The sequence below is a fragment of the Engystomops pustulosus genome, chromosome 8, assembly GCF_040894005.1.
Source record: "Engystomops pustulosus chromosome 8, aEngPut4.maternal, whole genome shotgun sequence".
Taxonomy (NCBI): Eukaryota; Metazoa; Chordata; class Amphibia; order Anura; family Leptodactylidae; genus Engystomops; species Engystomops pustulosus.
The window spans coordinates 86,706,199-86,721,766 of record NC_092418.1 but is presented as its reverse complement, the minus strand read 5'-3'; the positions used below and the strand labels follow the sequence as shown (position 1 = coordinate 86,721,766).

The following is a 15,568-nucleotide window of genomic DNA, read 5'->3' as shown; positions in this document are numbered from 1 at the left end:
GGAATAATTAATGATGGAGGAGCGGTATAGGAAAAAATGATGGAGGAGCAGTATAGGGAATAATTAATGATGGAGGAGCAGTATAGGGAATAATTAATGGTGGAGGAGCAGTATAGGGAATAATTAATGATGGAGGGGCAGTATAGGGAATAATTAATGATGGAGGGGCAGTATAGGGAATAATTAATGATGGATGGGCAGTATAGGGAATAATTAATGATGGAGGGGCAGTATAGGGAATAATTAATGATGGAGGAGCAGTATAGGGAATAATTAATGACGGAGGAGCAGTATGGACAATAATTCATGGTGGAGGAGCAGTATAGGGAATAATTAATGATGGAGGAGCAGTATAGAAAATAATTAATGACGGAGGAGCAGTATGGACAATAATTCATGGTGGAGGAGCAGTATAGAAAATAATTAATGACGGAGGAGCAGTATGGACAATAATTAATGACAGAGGAGCAGTATGGACAATAATTAATGATGGCGGGGCAGTATAGGGAATAATTAATGATGGAGGTGCAGTATAGAAAATAATTAATGACGGAGGAGCAATATGGACAATTATTAATGGTGGAGGAGCGGTATAGGAAATAATGATGGAGTAGCAGTATAGGGAATAATTAATGATGGAGGAGCGGTATAGGAAATAATGATGGAGGAGCAGTGTGAGGGCCAAAGTAATGATTATGTGTCCATAATAATTATATGCTTTATGATTGTATACATGTGCCCTTTGCCCTATATTTTGTACTTTGTCTGTTGAGAAATACAGAGCTTTTCCCTTACATCAGTTTTAACCAGACATGCAACTGTCAGCGGAACTCAAGTTTTGTGATGGAAAGCAGAAGATGGAAAAGCAGATGTTTGTTAAGAATAGCATCAGCATCCAGACTAGTGGTCGATTTACTGTAGACAACGGTGACTGGAAATTCCCCTGGCATAGCAACCAAGGCCTAGTTTTGGAAGACCAATCAGCAAGAGCCGGGGGCCAGACATATATGCTTAGCTATAACCAATTATAATGATTTTAATGTATGTAACCACACCTTTTTCTATGGGTATAAGAGGCTATGTAATCAGGAAATAAACACAGTTCATTTCTCTTTTCTGTTCGGCAAGTCAAGAGCATGAACCTAAGATAAAACAGAATTTCAGTCTTCTGTCTTTTCTTATCCAAATGTGCACGCATGCTCAACTAATTTGGAGTGTCTGAGAGAAGAGTGTAAGGCGGAATTGACCCGACCCTGACAGCTGGCGTCCGAACGTGGGGCCATCCCCGCTGATACCGTACACCCGAGGACCCGAACCAGAGGACGGGGGACGAACGCTTGTCCACACCAATAGAGGACCGCGGCCTCACTGAATCACGGTAAGTTGATGCATATTATATATGTGTTGGACTTCCCTGTGATCATTGGTGTGGAATAAGTTAGTAGCTTCTAATACTTTTCGGGTCTAAGGGCTGATTGTCTGAGTGGTGAGACTCATTTTCTTTACGGTGATCGCTGGGATGGTTCAGAACTGATGTATAGTGACACTTCCCTATGGTGTGTCACTGAATCACCACTCCTCATTCTCTCAGGCACTGAGTCAGACCTCTGGGTGGAAAGTGAAAGTAAAAGGCTTCATTGTGACATATAGAGTCTCTGCCCCCCTTCTGTAGAAGCTGGGGAGGAAGTTTGCGGACTGAGAATAGTACAGATTGACATCCTCTGTTCTGGGGATATTGGGCACTGGTTACGTGTCCGGATTGTTTTTATTGTTTGTATTGTTTTATTGTTTTATTGTTTTATACGGGGGGGAGGGAATTAAGGTGGTCTAGGGTTAGAGACCGTGAAGATAAGCATTGGCTCACTAGGAGACCGGCTGATTGGGGTACCGAGGGAAGCACGGTTTTTGAACTTTAAATAAGTTCTAACGGGTGTGTGTTCAGTGGTTTTTGGTAGGTTAGGGACTTTGTTATTTTGCTGACACACGACGGTGAGCTGGGGCCCCTGCGTTGAGTGAGTAGCTACACCAACGTGTACCTTGTGGAACATGATGTTAGGTGTGTTTAAGAAAGGGCATACCCTCCCCGAGGGGGCAGAGACTGCAGTCGGGCTTATTGAAAAAAGGGAAGGAAAAAAGTATGTTAATAATTGTGCGAGGTTGTACAAGTATGTTGATATGCCCTCAAAGGGAAGGCTGCAGCCTTCAGTGTGGAAGCAAATTCTAACCACAAGTAGAGGTGTGTTAGAAGATAAGGGCATACTGGAAGCTGCTCAGGCCCACTACAGAATGGTCAGAGCATTGCAAGTTGAATGATGGTCAGAAGTGCGAGGAGATGGTTGTTCAACAAAAGCAGAAGTGCTATATGGATATGTGAAGCCTTTAGATAGAGATGTGAAATGCGGAACCAAAATGGCGACAGTGCCATGTGCCCAGCCACAGCCCTATAATGGCGGCCAACCCGGTTTGGAAGGGTGGACCTGTAGAGTGTGTGGTTTACAAAACCTGGAATGGGCGGAGTCGTGATAAGAATTAGAAGAATTAGAATTAAAAAATCAGTGAGGAAAAAAAAAAAAAAAAAAAACTTGATCAGATTTTTAAATAGACACTTAGAGCCTCTGATTTTGACAGACGGACACTAGGACAGAGTGACAGGAATTCTTCAGAGTGCCCGTTGAGAAGGAGACAGGTGATAAGGGACATTTCAGAGATTTTGATGTGTAGAGAATTTGAGAAAAAGAGATTTTATTTCTTGATGACTAAATTTCTCCATAGCTGTTTGTAATTTGTGTTTGAGAACTGGTCTTGAAGCGATCTGTGCTGTGCTTGGGAGAAGAACAGACAGTGACTTTGCAAGTGCAAGTTTACAAGGAGGGGGGGGGGGGGCGATAGAGGGAACTGTGACTGAAAGACAGAGGGAAACTGAGACTAGTGTTTCACAGACCACAATAAGTATGACTGACAAAAGTTTAGATTCCGGAGGAGCCCAGTTCAAGGGGGCGTGCTTCCACTTGCTGGGAGGAGACATTACTGAAGTGACTAAAGTGAGTGGCTATATTCTAATATAGGTAACTAACGAGGACGTCAGTAAGAACATCCCCCCAGACAGCTTCTCTTATTGTCAAACCCTCCCCTGCTAGCCCAGTGATGATTTTAACCCATTCACAGTCAAGAAAAAGACCCAGAAAGAACAACATACATGTAGGATGGTCCATGATCTCCAAGCTGCTAATGAGTGTCCCACACTGGCAGCAGTCCCCGAGAGTGACAAATTATTCACTGTTATTGATTTGGCAAATGTTCTTCTCTCTGTGCCCCTGCATGAAAATTGCCAGTACCTATTTGCCTTTACCAGTTCAGTATTCCAGTATACCTGATGTAGACTTCCACAAGGGGGGGTAAAACTCACCCAGCAAGTACCCCACGGCCCTACAGGGAGTAGACTGACAGACTAGCCCCTTACTGGATGTTCTCCTTATCAGTATGCGGAGGACCTACTGTTTTTGTTTGCCAGGATGCATTTATTGACCTTATGTGTTTTTTGTTCCAGAAGGGTTGCAAAGTTTCCAGAGATAAACTCCAGTACTGCCAGGAGAAGGTGGTCTTCCTAGGCCACTGCTTCTCAGCCACAGGCAGATACCTGACAGAGGAAAGAAAGCTGGCAGTCCAGAATGTGCCCCTGCCCTGAGGCCCTAAGCCTCTTCACATGTTTCTAGGACTGACCAGCTCCTGCAGGCCTGGGATAAGGTCTGCTGCCTCCAGCCTGATGTTGCCCCTTGATACTGAATTGCCTCTTCCCCATTTGCCCTTAGTCAGGAGGCAATTGATGCATTCCATAGCCCTAAGCTGGTAAATCCTGTCTGCCCCGGCCTTAGGCACATTCCACTGAACCAGACATTTTATTCTGCTTTGAGTATTTAGTTTATGCTATAGATGTTTTAGCCCAGGAATATAGTGGCCTCCCCAGTGGCCCACTATTAGGCCTGGCTAGACTCCGTTGTGAGGGGAGCCCCTCATGTGTCAGTAGCTGTAGCCAGCAATCTGCTCAGCAAGGCCAGTGAGCTGATCCTAGACCCTAGATCACTCAGTTACAGTGCAAACCCCACTTACCTTGCACAGTGTCCTCACCCAAGTATAGCCCAAATATCTGAGCAAAGGCCAGACAGCTCAGACTCCAGTGTGCACTCCTGATGCCCCAGGATACACTGATAAGATGCACAGCTCTGAATCCTTCATTCTATCGCCAGTCTTCCAGGATTCAGAGAGGGGGGGAGAAGGGTGATTAACCCAGATGTTGAGTTTTTTTCTCATAGATGGCTCCAGGTCTGCAGGAGAAGACAGATGGTTCTATGCTGGATATACAGTGGTCAGTGGCGCACATGAGGTAGTACAAGCAGAACCACTCCCTCCACACAGGTCAGCGCAGGAGGTGCAGTGATGGCACTCAGGGAAGCGCTACAGCTGGTGGAAGGTAAAAGGGCAAACATCTATACTCAAGGTATAGTTCTGGGGTCTAAACACGACTATGAACCCTTATGGAAGGCTAGAGATTACCTCACCTCTGCAGGGACCCCCTTTAAGCATGGCACGCTGATTAAAGAGCTTATGGATTCTCTCTTACTTCCAAAAGAGGTGGGGATAGTAAAAGTAAAGCACACACAATTTGGTAACTCCACAAGCCAAGGGCAAGGATGTGACTGACGGGATGTGAAGGCAGTTGCACAGATAGAGCCCAGAGACTGTCCTGAAGTCTCAGCGGTGAGTTCTGAGCTAAAAGTTTGATCCACAGGTGTTCCAGTCCCTGGTGGCCCGAGAGTCATCAGAAGTGAAGGAAGTGTGGAGGAAAGCAGGAGCCCAGATGACATGGGACCTGGATGCTGGGAGAGAGGGTGTGCCTGCCCGGAGCCCTGCACCCGACAGTAAGTCAAGTAGCCCACGGAAGCACACACACATATCCAAAATGGCCATGCTAGTGCTCATAAACCGCAAGTGGTTTGCCCCGGCATTACTACCCCTGTCACTAGACTAGTGAAAGCCTTTATAGTCTGTGCCCGCCACAACCCGGGTAAGGTGGAAAAGACCCCACAGAAGGTGACACCCAAGCTGCTGTATCCCTTCCAGAGACTGCAGATGGATTTTATCCAGCTACCAAAAAGTGGTATGTAGGAATACGTGCCTGTGTGCATTGATCTCTTTCCAGGGTGTCCAGAAGCTTCTGTCATGACCAAGGCTATTGCCAGAGCCGCAGCCAAGAAGTTGGTGAGTGAGATTTTTCTGCAGGTTCGGACTTCCAGAGACCATAGAGTCCGGTCGCAGAACCCACTTCACTGGACAGGTAAAGACCTGAAACCTTGTCCCTCCTGGGTGTAGAACAGGCGAGTGCTTTCCTGCTGCCCACCATTCAGTTAAGACCACCTCCAACAGAAATATGGGATTGCCCCCTTTGAAGTACTTTTTGGCTGCGCACCTAGATTAGGCCCCTACTTTCCCACAGACCCTATAGCTGATGGCAGGAAACCAGGTGGAATACGCCACACAGCTGAGCCAGGCCTTGGAAAAGGTCCGCAAAAGTGTTTCTGATTCCTTTTTCAGATGCAGACAGAGACCTCAGGATGCATAACCTGGAGCCTGGAGACTACGTGGTGGTAAAGAGACACCAGAGAGAGAGTCTGGAGCTTTGTAACGACGGTCCTTTCCAAGTCCTGCTGACCAATGCCACGTTTGTGAAGCAGGAGGGAAGCCAGCATGCTGCCACGTTTTTTATTGCAAACTTACTTATTCTTCCTGCTAGCTGGTCTCTTCTGACTGACTGTATGCTCAGGGACACCCCAACCATGACTATCACTGTAACCAGGATGCCCCCAGGGTAGGAGACTTTACCTACGGTTGGTGCAACAAGACAATGACCTTCTTTAACATTGACAGCACAGGTAACCCTGTATTAGCAGTGTCTGATGTGTATTGGATTTGTGGGGATAGGAGAGTCAGGTCAGGCCTAGAGGCTGGGAAGGTTAGTGTACGGTGATAAGATTTGTGCATTCTTTCCTCATGATCCCCAGGGATAAGGTTGATCAGACACATAAGAAAAGGTAGAGAATCCCAAAGGATTCTAAAGGTCTAAGAGAAGCACCTAGATGACAACGTTTATATAGATACACCAAGGGAGCCACACATCGGGGAAAGAACCAAGCCTATGCCTGCATCCAGAGAATCTACTATGCCCCAGGAATCACACCTGCCATTGCCGCATACAATCAGGCCTGTACCGTATGCGCCACTTGCAATCCCGCCCCTACAGCAAAGGTACCCCAACAACACCTTGCCAAACCAGAATACCCATTTCAAAGGATCCAAGTGGACCACATCCAGCTACCCAAGGAGGGAAAACACGAATATGTACTTGTGGTAGTAGACATGTTCTCCGGATGGCCAGAGGCGTACCCAGTAGCCAACATGACATCAAAAATTACAGCAAAGAAACTGATCACTGAGACAGTTTGTAGATTTGGAGTACCACAAGTTATAGAGTCAGACCAGGGCCCTGCTTTTTCCTCTCAGATATTCAGAGAGCTATGGAACATGTTGGGAGTAGACTTGGGCCTACACACACCATACCACCCACAGAGCTCAGGAAAGGTAGAGAGGATGAATGGTACCCTAAAGAACAAGTTGCTTAAAATGACCCAGGATAGTCCCCTCCCCTGGCCAGAATTGCTCCCCATTGCTCTGTATTATGTCCGACACACTGCCCAGGCTAAACATGGTCTCACCCCCTATGAGATTTTGTTTGGCAAACCACCAGTTTTTCCCGTGATAAGTAAGCAGGAATTGTCCGAAAGTCATGATAAGACTGTACAATATGTAATTGAATTGTCCAAGGAATTAACTAATCTGCATGCTGCAGTTGTTGCTTCTCTTCCAGAGTCATTAAGTGACGTAGTTCACAACTTCCAACCAGGTGATCAAGTATATGTGAAGAAGCATATTAGGAAAGATTGCTTCCAACCCAGATTCGAGGGACCTTACACAGTGGTCCTGGTAACGCCTACAGCGGTGAAACTTGAAGGGAAACCCACCTGGATACACGCATCACACTGCAAAGGGAAAATAAAATGAAGCTCTATATCCTTTCCTGCTTGAGTTGTTTAATAATCACAGATAACTGCCAAATCACCACCTTTTGGGTACATACCACGGCCCCGTATGAAGAGTATCTCTTTGATTTTTGTGATGTTGTAGATTGTCGAGGGACAGAGGACATTAGATGGGATCCATCATACCAGTACAAGGGCGAAGCACAGTTCTACATCTGTGTAACCCGTCCCGGGAATGAGAACTGCAATTCATGGTCAGATGTAGGGTGGAGCAGGGAAACTATACCTGTGTATCCTCTGACATCACTAATGCCAAAACTCCCCTGGGGGTGTTTGAAAAAGGTTTCTGCCAAGAGATTGTCACCATAGACCCAGATTTATTGTCCGACCATACTTCTTTCCTTTATGATGTCTTTTGGCTTTGTGGGAATGGTAAGCTGAGGAATCGCCTCCCCCAATCATGGAGGGGTCAATGTGCCCTAGTTAAATTAGTCCTGCCTTTCTTGATGTTACCCTGGGATCCGACTCATAAAAATGAACAGGTAAAGATAAAAAGGTCACTAAGTAACACTGATTACGGACAAGACCCTGATGTTTATATAGATAGTATTGGTGTCCCAAGGGGGGTCCCAGACCGATACAAGGCTCAGGATCAGATTGCAGCCGGATTTGCTTCCATAATTCCCCAAGTGCAAATCAATAAAAATGTGGATTGGATAAATTACGTTTACTATAATGAGCAGAGGTTTGTGAATTACAGTAGGGACGCTTTCACTAGTATTGTGGAAGAACTGGGCCCCAATACTAGAATGATTTTACAAAATAGAATGACCCTAGATATGATACTCGCAGAAAAAGGTGGAGTGTATGGAATGATAGGAGAAGACTGTTGCACTTACATCCCTCAGAATTCAGGTGCTGGTGGTAAGACACTGATAGCAATAAAGAAAATTACAGCATTGGCAACTGAGATGAAGGAAAATGCAGGGGTAGATACCTCCTGGGCAGCATGGTTTACTAGCTGGGCAGGAGGGTGGAAGGCCCTTTTCCAACAGATAGGATTGGTACTACTCGGGATGTTCATCCTGACTCTATTTCTCTTGTGTTGTTGTATGCCATTGTATAAGAGGTTGGCCAAGAAAATTGCGAATAACAAGGCTAAAGGAGTTTTCCCGAATATCGATAAACAGTCTGTTTGTTATATGTCCATGAGGAATAGAAATCTGCCCGATTTGCCTGAGATTTCAGTTCTGTCAGAACAGCCTGATGTTCCAGTTCTGGAACACCCAAATTCTTCCCCGATAGATGACCTACCTGCCATTGTGATCTCGGAATACTCAGCCCCCTCCCCCATAGTGGAAGCTTTGGTGTAAGGGAAAGAAGGAGGACTCCATGTGTTAGTAAGGTTAGTGCTGGGAAAGTGATCCAGGTGTCACAAGGGCACGTTGGGTCAATGACTCAGTGAAGCAATCCACTCCCCTCTCCCACCACATGGACAGCCTATAAGAAAAACGAATCGCAGCGAAGTGTAGGGAAAAGCTCAGTATTTAGGGGGGAATTGTGAGGGCCAAAGTAATGATTATGTGTCCATAATAATTATATGCTTTATGATTGTATACATGTGCCCTTTGCCCTATATTTTGTACTTTGTCTGTTGAGAAATACAGAGCTTTTCCCTTACATCAGTTTTAACCAGACATGCAACTGTCAGCGGAACTCAAGTTTTGTGATGGAAAGCAGAAGATGGAAAAGCAGATGTTTGTTAAGAATAGCATCAGCATCCAGACTAGTGGTCGATTTACTGTAGACAACGGTGACTGGAAATTCCCCTGGCATAGCAACCAAGGCCTAGTTTTGGAAGACCAATCAGCAAGAGCCGGGGGCCAGACATATATGCTTAGCTATAACCAATTATAATGATTTTAATGTATGTAACCACACCTTTTTCTATGGGTATAAGAGGCTATGTAATCAGGAAATAAACACAGTTCATTTCTCTTTTCTGTTCGGCAAGTCAAGAGCATGAACCTAAGATAAAACAGAATTTCAGTCTTCTGTCTTTTCTTATCCAAATGTGCACGCATGCTCAACTAATTTGGAGTGTCTGAGAGAAGAGTGTAAGGCGGAATTGACCCGACCCTGACAGCAGTATAGGGAATAATTAATGATGGAGGAGCAGTATAGGGAATAATTAATGGTGGAGGAGCAGTATAGGGAATAATTAATGGTGGAGGAGCAGTATAGGGAATAATTAATGATGGAGGGGCAGTATAGGGAATAATTAATGATGGAGGGGCAGTATAGGGAATAATTAATGATGGAGGAGCAGTATAGGGAATAATTAATGATGGAGGGGCAGTATAGGGAATAATTAATGATGGAGGAGCAGTATAGGAAATAATTAATGATGGAGGGGCAGTATGGGAAATAATTAATGATGGAGGGGCAGTATAGGGAATAATTAATGGTGGAGGGGCAGTATAGGGAATAATTAATGGTGGAGGGGCAGTATAGGGAATAATTAATGATGGAGGGGCAGTATAGGGAATAATTAATGGTGGAGGGGCAGTATAGGGAATAATTAATGGTGGAGGAGCAGTATAGGGAATAATTAATGATGGAGGGGCAGTATAGGGAATAATTAATGATGGAGGAGCAGTATGGACAATAATTAATGATGGAGGAGCAGTATAGGGAATAATTAATGATGGAGGGGCAGTATAGGGAATAATTAATGATGGAGGGGCAGTATAGGGAATAATTAATGATGGAGGAGCAGTATAGGGAATAATTAATGATGGAGGAGCAGTATGGGAAATAATTAATGATGGAGGGGCAGTATGTGAAATAATTAATGATAGAGGGGCAGCATGGGAAATAATTAATGATGGAGGGGCAGTATAGGGAATAATTAATGATGGAGGAGCAGTATAGGGAATAATTAATGATGGAGGGGCGGTATAGGGAATAATTAATGATGGCGGGGCAGTATGTGAAATAATTAATGATAGAGGGGCAGTATAGGGAATAATTAATGATGGAGGGGCAGTATAGGGAATAATTAATGGTGGAGGAGCAGTATAGGGAATAATTAATGATGGAGGGGCAGTATAGGGAATAATTAATGATGGAGGAGCAGTATGGACAATAATTAATGATGGAGGAGCAGTATAGGGAATAATTAATGATGGAGGGGCAGTATAGGGAATAATTAATGATGGAGGAGCAGTATAGGGAATAATTTATGATGGAGGAGCAGTATGGGAAATAATTAATGATGGAGGGGCAGTATAGGGAATAATTAATGATGGAGGGGCAGTATGTGAAATAATTAATGATAGAGGGTCAGCATGGGAAATAATTAATGATGGAGGGGCAGTATAGGGAATAATTAATGATGGAGGGGCAGTATAGGGAATAATTAATGATGGAGGGGCAGTATAGGGAATAATTAATGATGGAGGGGCAGTATAGGGAATAATTAATGATGGAGGGGCAGTATAGGGAATAATTAATGATGGAGGGGCAGTATAGGGAATAATTAATGATGGAAGAGCAGTATAGGGAATAATTAATGATGGAGGAGCAGTATAAGGAATAATTAATGATGGAGGGGCAGTATAGGGAATAATTAATGATGGAGGAGCAGTATGGACAATAATTAATGATGGAGGAGCAGTATAGGGAATAATTAATGATGGAGGGGCAGTATAGGGAATAATTAATGATGGAGGAGCAGTATAGGGAATAATTTATGATGGAGGAGCAGTATGGGAAATAATTAATGATGGAGGGGCAGTATGTGAAATAATTAATGATAGAGGGTCAGCATGGGAAATAATTAATGATGGCGGGGCAGTATGTGAAATAATTAATGATAGAGGGGCAGTATAGGGAATAATTAATGATGGAGGGGCAGTATAGGGAATAATTAATGATGGAGGGGCAGTATAGGGAATAATTAATGATGGAGGAGCAGTATAGGGAATAATTAATGATGGAGGAGCAGTATAGGGAATAATTAATGATGGAGGGGTAGTATAGGGAATAATTAATGATGGAGGGGCAGTGTAGGGAATAATTAATGATGGAGGAGCAGTATAGGGAATAATTAATGATGGAGGGGCAGTATAGGGAATAATTAATGATGGCGGGGCAGTATGTGAAATAATTAATGATAGAGGGGCAGTGTAGGGAATAATTAATGATGGAGGGGCAGTATAGGGAATAATTAATGATGGAGGGGCAGTATAGGGAATAATTAATGATGGAGGAGCAGTATAGGGAATAATTAATGATGGAGGAGCAGTATGGGAAATAATTAATGATGGCGGGGCAGTATGTGAAATAATTAATGATAGAGGGGCAGCATGGGAAATAATTAATGATGGCGGGGCAGTATGTGAAATAATTAATGATAGAGGGGCAGCATATGAAATAATTAATGATGAAGAAGCAGCATAGGAAATAATCAATGATGAAGAAGCAGTATAGGAAATAATCAATGATGAAGGAGCAGTATAGGGAATAATCAATGATGAAGGAGCAGTATAGGATATGTGCAGTGTACAGAGGAATTTCTTTTTTTTTAATTTTTTTTTTTAACTTTAGTCCGGCCCTTCAACGGTCTGAGAGGGACCGTGAACGGCCCCCTATGTAAAAAGTTTGGGGACCCCTGGATTAGACTGATGTGATCTGAAAGATGAAATCCTTATATTTAATATGATACAAAAAGCATGCTCCATAGAATAGAACATAGGGGCTTCTGAAGTGACACTACCCCTGCAATCTCTAACTCTTGACTCATCTTGTGTGAAAATGAGGTAAGAACAGTTGTATTTAGATGACTTTGTGGGGAATTTTGTATAGGTAAACAGGTGAGGTTTCACATAAAAGAGGGAATTTTAGAAAGGAAATTTAATACCCTACCTGAGGTCTGGTAGTTTAGTGGGGTAAATCCTGATGACAGGTTATTTAAGCCCGTTCAGGCTTCAGGGCCTGACGAAGGACTAGTACTACGCAAGGCACAGGACAGAAGAGTCTGGAAAAATGGCAGACTTCTTGTATTCCAGTAATACAGTAGATGGTATATATGCATGGTGCCACAGAAGGGAAGAAAGGGACGTTTCCTTAAAGTTACTGTACGCAGCGCTGTGCACAGTGTTGTATCGTCAGAAAGGGATGTGTTCCATGAAAAAATGTTTATCCCTATCAAAAATAACTCCCACTTTTTGACCAGGATACAGAAACTTGTATGATTCTACTAAATACTACGGCCGCGCAGTGCTTTTTGACAGCACCGGCCACCCGTGTCGAACTGACAGCGGCAGCGCCACGCCGTGCTTTAAAAAGCACAGTGCGGCCGCTGTCAGTGCGCTGCATCTCAGAGAGCCGCCAGCAATTGCACAATATATGCGCTGCTGCCGGCCTTTCTTAAAAGTTCCCAGACTGACAGGGGCGTGGAGGGGGGGGGGGGGGGGGGGATGTCGGCCGCCCTGCATGAACAGGGACGACTACCAGGGGACAGAATATGAGGATCCAACCTCTTATTTGGTAAGAGGTCGGATGGATTAAAACCACCTTTGCAACCATAAATTTTAATAAAAATGGAATAAATATAAAGGGGCTGGGGAGAGGATTAGGGGGGACATATTTGGTGAGATTATATTTGGGGGGTGACAGGTCCTCTTTAATTTATAATGTTTTGCAGTAAAAGAGTTCATAATTGAATCTAGGGATATGTAATATTTTATACACACACACATTATATATATATATATGTCTACCTAAAAATTAGATAATGAACAACTTAAGGACACCCGACTTAAAGACGACCCCTAGTTAAAGACGGACCCCTCTGCCCACTGTGACCTGGTGAAGCTTTCTGGATGCTTTAGTATAGTCCCAGACTGCAATGATCAGCTGTAAGGTGTCTGTAATGAAGCTTTACTGATAATCCTTGGTCCAATTAAAGCAAAAAAGTTTTGAAACTCCAATTGTCACTGGGGCAAAAACATTTTTTTGTCTGCATCTACAATTATAAAGTATACAGTTTCGACTTACATACAAATTCAACTTAAGAACAAACCTATGGAACCTATCTGGTATGTAACCCGGGGACTGCCTGTATATACAGTATATCCAAAAAATAAAAGATATATATGTTTGCATATTATCATAATTTATTTCCAAAGACAATTTTCCGTTCATATTTGTATGATGTTCTTATAGATTTGAGACACATTCTTGTTACAGAAGCATTCGTCTGGTACTAACCTTCTCGACACTCATTACTTTCTGCCCATTAGAAGTCTCGTAATTGAAAATGCACTTATACCTGTTCTCTCCTCAGGTTACGCCATTTTCTGCTCTTATCTCTGTGGTATCCTTCACAATGATGTGCGTTTACTGCTGGAGATGAGCTCATTCTTCTGATAAGGTATTTGGAAATGTCTGATCTATAGAGACTGTGGAAAACCTGACTTTCTGTAACACATCTACAGGATATCTCATTTGTAACATTATTCCAACTAATAGAATATGGAAGCACTGGCTATCGATGCAAGAGGGTCCCGTCACCAGGAGCGGGTTGTGACTGCCATGGGCATTGGGTTGTATGAATATTATAGCCCCTACAAGTCTGGAATCACTTCCTCCATATGGTTCTAGAATCAGCTTCTTGGGGAATGGGGGATGTGTCCCTGTCTGCTTTCAGTCTGTGGTTTCAGGGCCTTTGGAGGACCTTCTAAAGTCCTGAAATGGCTCTTGTGTACATCTATATTGAGAGCAGGAACAGATGTATGAGGATTTCATGGGTGAAGGTCCTTCTTAGTGGGTAGGTGGGTGGTTTGGGTGGTCATGGGTCTCCTAGAAGGCTTGGGCCCTTGGCTACCATCCAAACGGCCTATATTATAATCCACTACTGCATGTCACCCACATTTGTAATTTAAAGCTGGAGACACTGGATATGTGGCTGGGCTCTTGTGCAGCCCGCTTCATTCAAGTCCTTATATGTTACATATACAGACCTCACAAGGTCTCAGGCTACAGACAACGCTCCCTTGATCCATTGTTCGCGGGCCGACATCAGCACTAGAGTGGACATACACTGTGTCATACACCAAGGACCATGATAAAGGTCTTCCAAAACTGTAAACTCGGCCAGGAGTTGGGCCTGAGTTTTTCAGCATGGGCAGTCGGCTCACATACTGGGTCATGGAAAGAATGGCCCTATGCATGAGTCAGATGTGGGACCTGAACTTTTCACATATTTATAGCTTACAATCTGTGTGCACAAGAGACTATCAGTGCTGTTTAAAGGGGTATTTTGGGAATATGAGCACCTGATACAAAAACCCATAATGCTATAAATAAATGAATATAACAAAAAAACTCAATATCATTAGTCACAAAATGGAGCTTAAATAGTTTGATTTAATGATTCACAAAATGTTATGTGTCTTCTAAAGTAGGCGGAGTTACCTCAAAGATGGCCGCTACTGGAAACTACAACTCCCATGATCCTTCAGTTCTCCGTAACAGCTCCTCCCTTTTATGATCTGCTCCCAGTGATGATGTAACAGACTTTCTTGCTCTGTTACCATGGTAATGATGTGTAACTGCCGTCACTGCACATTACATCACTGAGATGACGTCTCACCACAACACTAGCCATACATGACCTGACATGACATGTGATGTGGACATGTGACCAGCAGCCATCTTCTGTCCTGTGTCTGTGTCGCATATTACAGTGTATGTCCACCGCATTTTTTTGCTAAGGGGAGCAGAATTTTAAATAACAACTAATTACATATTAGCTTCTATTTTAAGGACCCATTTGTATATAAATTATGATTATTCCTGGAATACCCCTTGTCTAGCCTATTGCACTATGCACTGTTTTTGTTTTGGCCATCACTTTCCAAATTGTTGAAGGGTAGAATAGACATACATGCCCATGGACTTCCATGCAAAAAAGATACACTATTCCACTAAACATTTTTTACTGGAAGCCTCTGCATAGACTATACAGTATGGCAAGTACTTGGCTCCATATATGAACACCATATATTCTTGTAGCTCTTCCTGATATATGTGGACAGATATGTGGATAGGAATGTGTCTTTGGTACTGTCACTACAAACTAATTTTGCTATATGCTGTAACAGTAGCAGATAAAACAGGAGAAAATAGAAAGGAGAAAGTTTAGTGGAATGTATTCCAGAAAAAAATAAATTAAAAACGAATAAAAAGAGTGATAAAAAAATCTAGAATTGCACAGCAGAGCCAGTAGATGGCAGCACTGGCACACAGTCTGGGTTCCCTGTACGACTAGCAGGTCGGCATCAATGAAACACATTTTGCCTGCAGCAATCGCACATGGCAGAGTCATCTCATTCACAGCTCTATTGATGTAATATTTAGATGGTTTTTGTGTTCTTAAATTTGTCATGTGAGAATTCTTTGGCTTTATC

At 43.4% G+C, this 15,568-nt stretch overlaps 1 protein-coding gene and 1 long non-coding RNA gene across 4 annotated transcripts in view; one reads left to right on the top strand and one right to left on the bottom strand.

The window, feature by feature from the left end:
- The window catches only part of CCDC141 (coiled-coil domain containing 141), a 116,257-nt gene that overhangs the window by 64,764 nt on the left and 35,925 nt on the right, over window positions 1-15,568 (bottom strand). The gene's annotated exons all lie outside the window — the stretch shown is intronic.
- On the top strand, window positions 681-9,135 carry LOC140075526 (uncharacterized). Its single transcript, XR_011849436.1, has 2 exons — window positions 681-5,256; window positions 5,590-9,135. It is a non-coding gene; the product is annotated as an uncharacterized lncRNA (long non-coding RNA).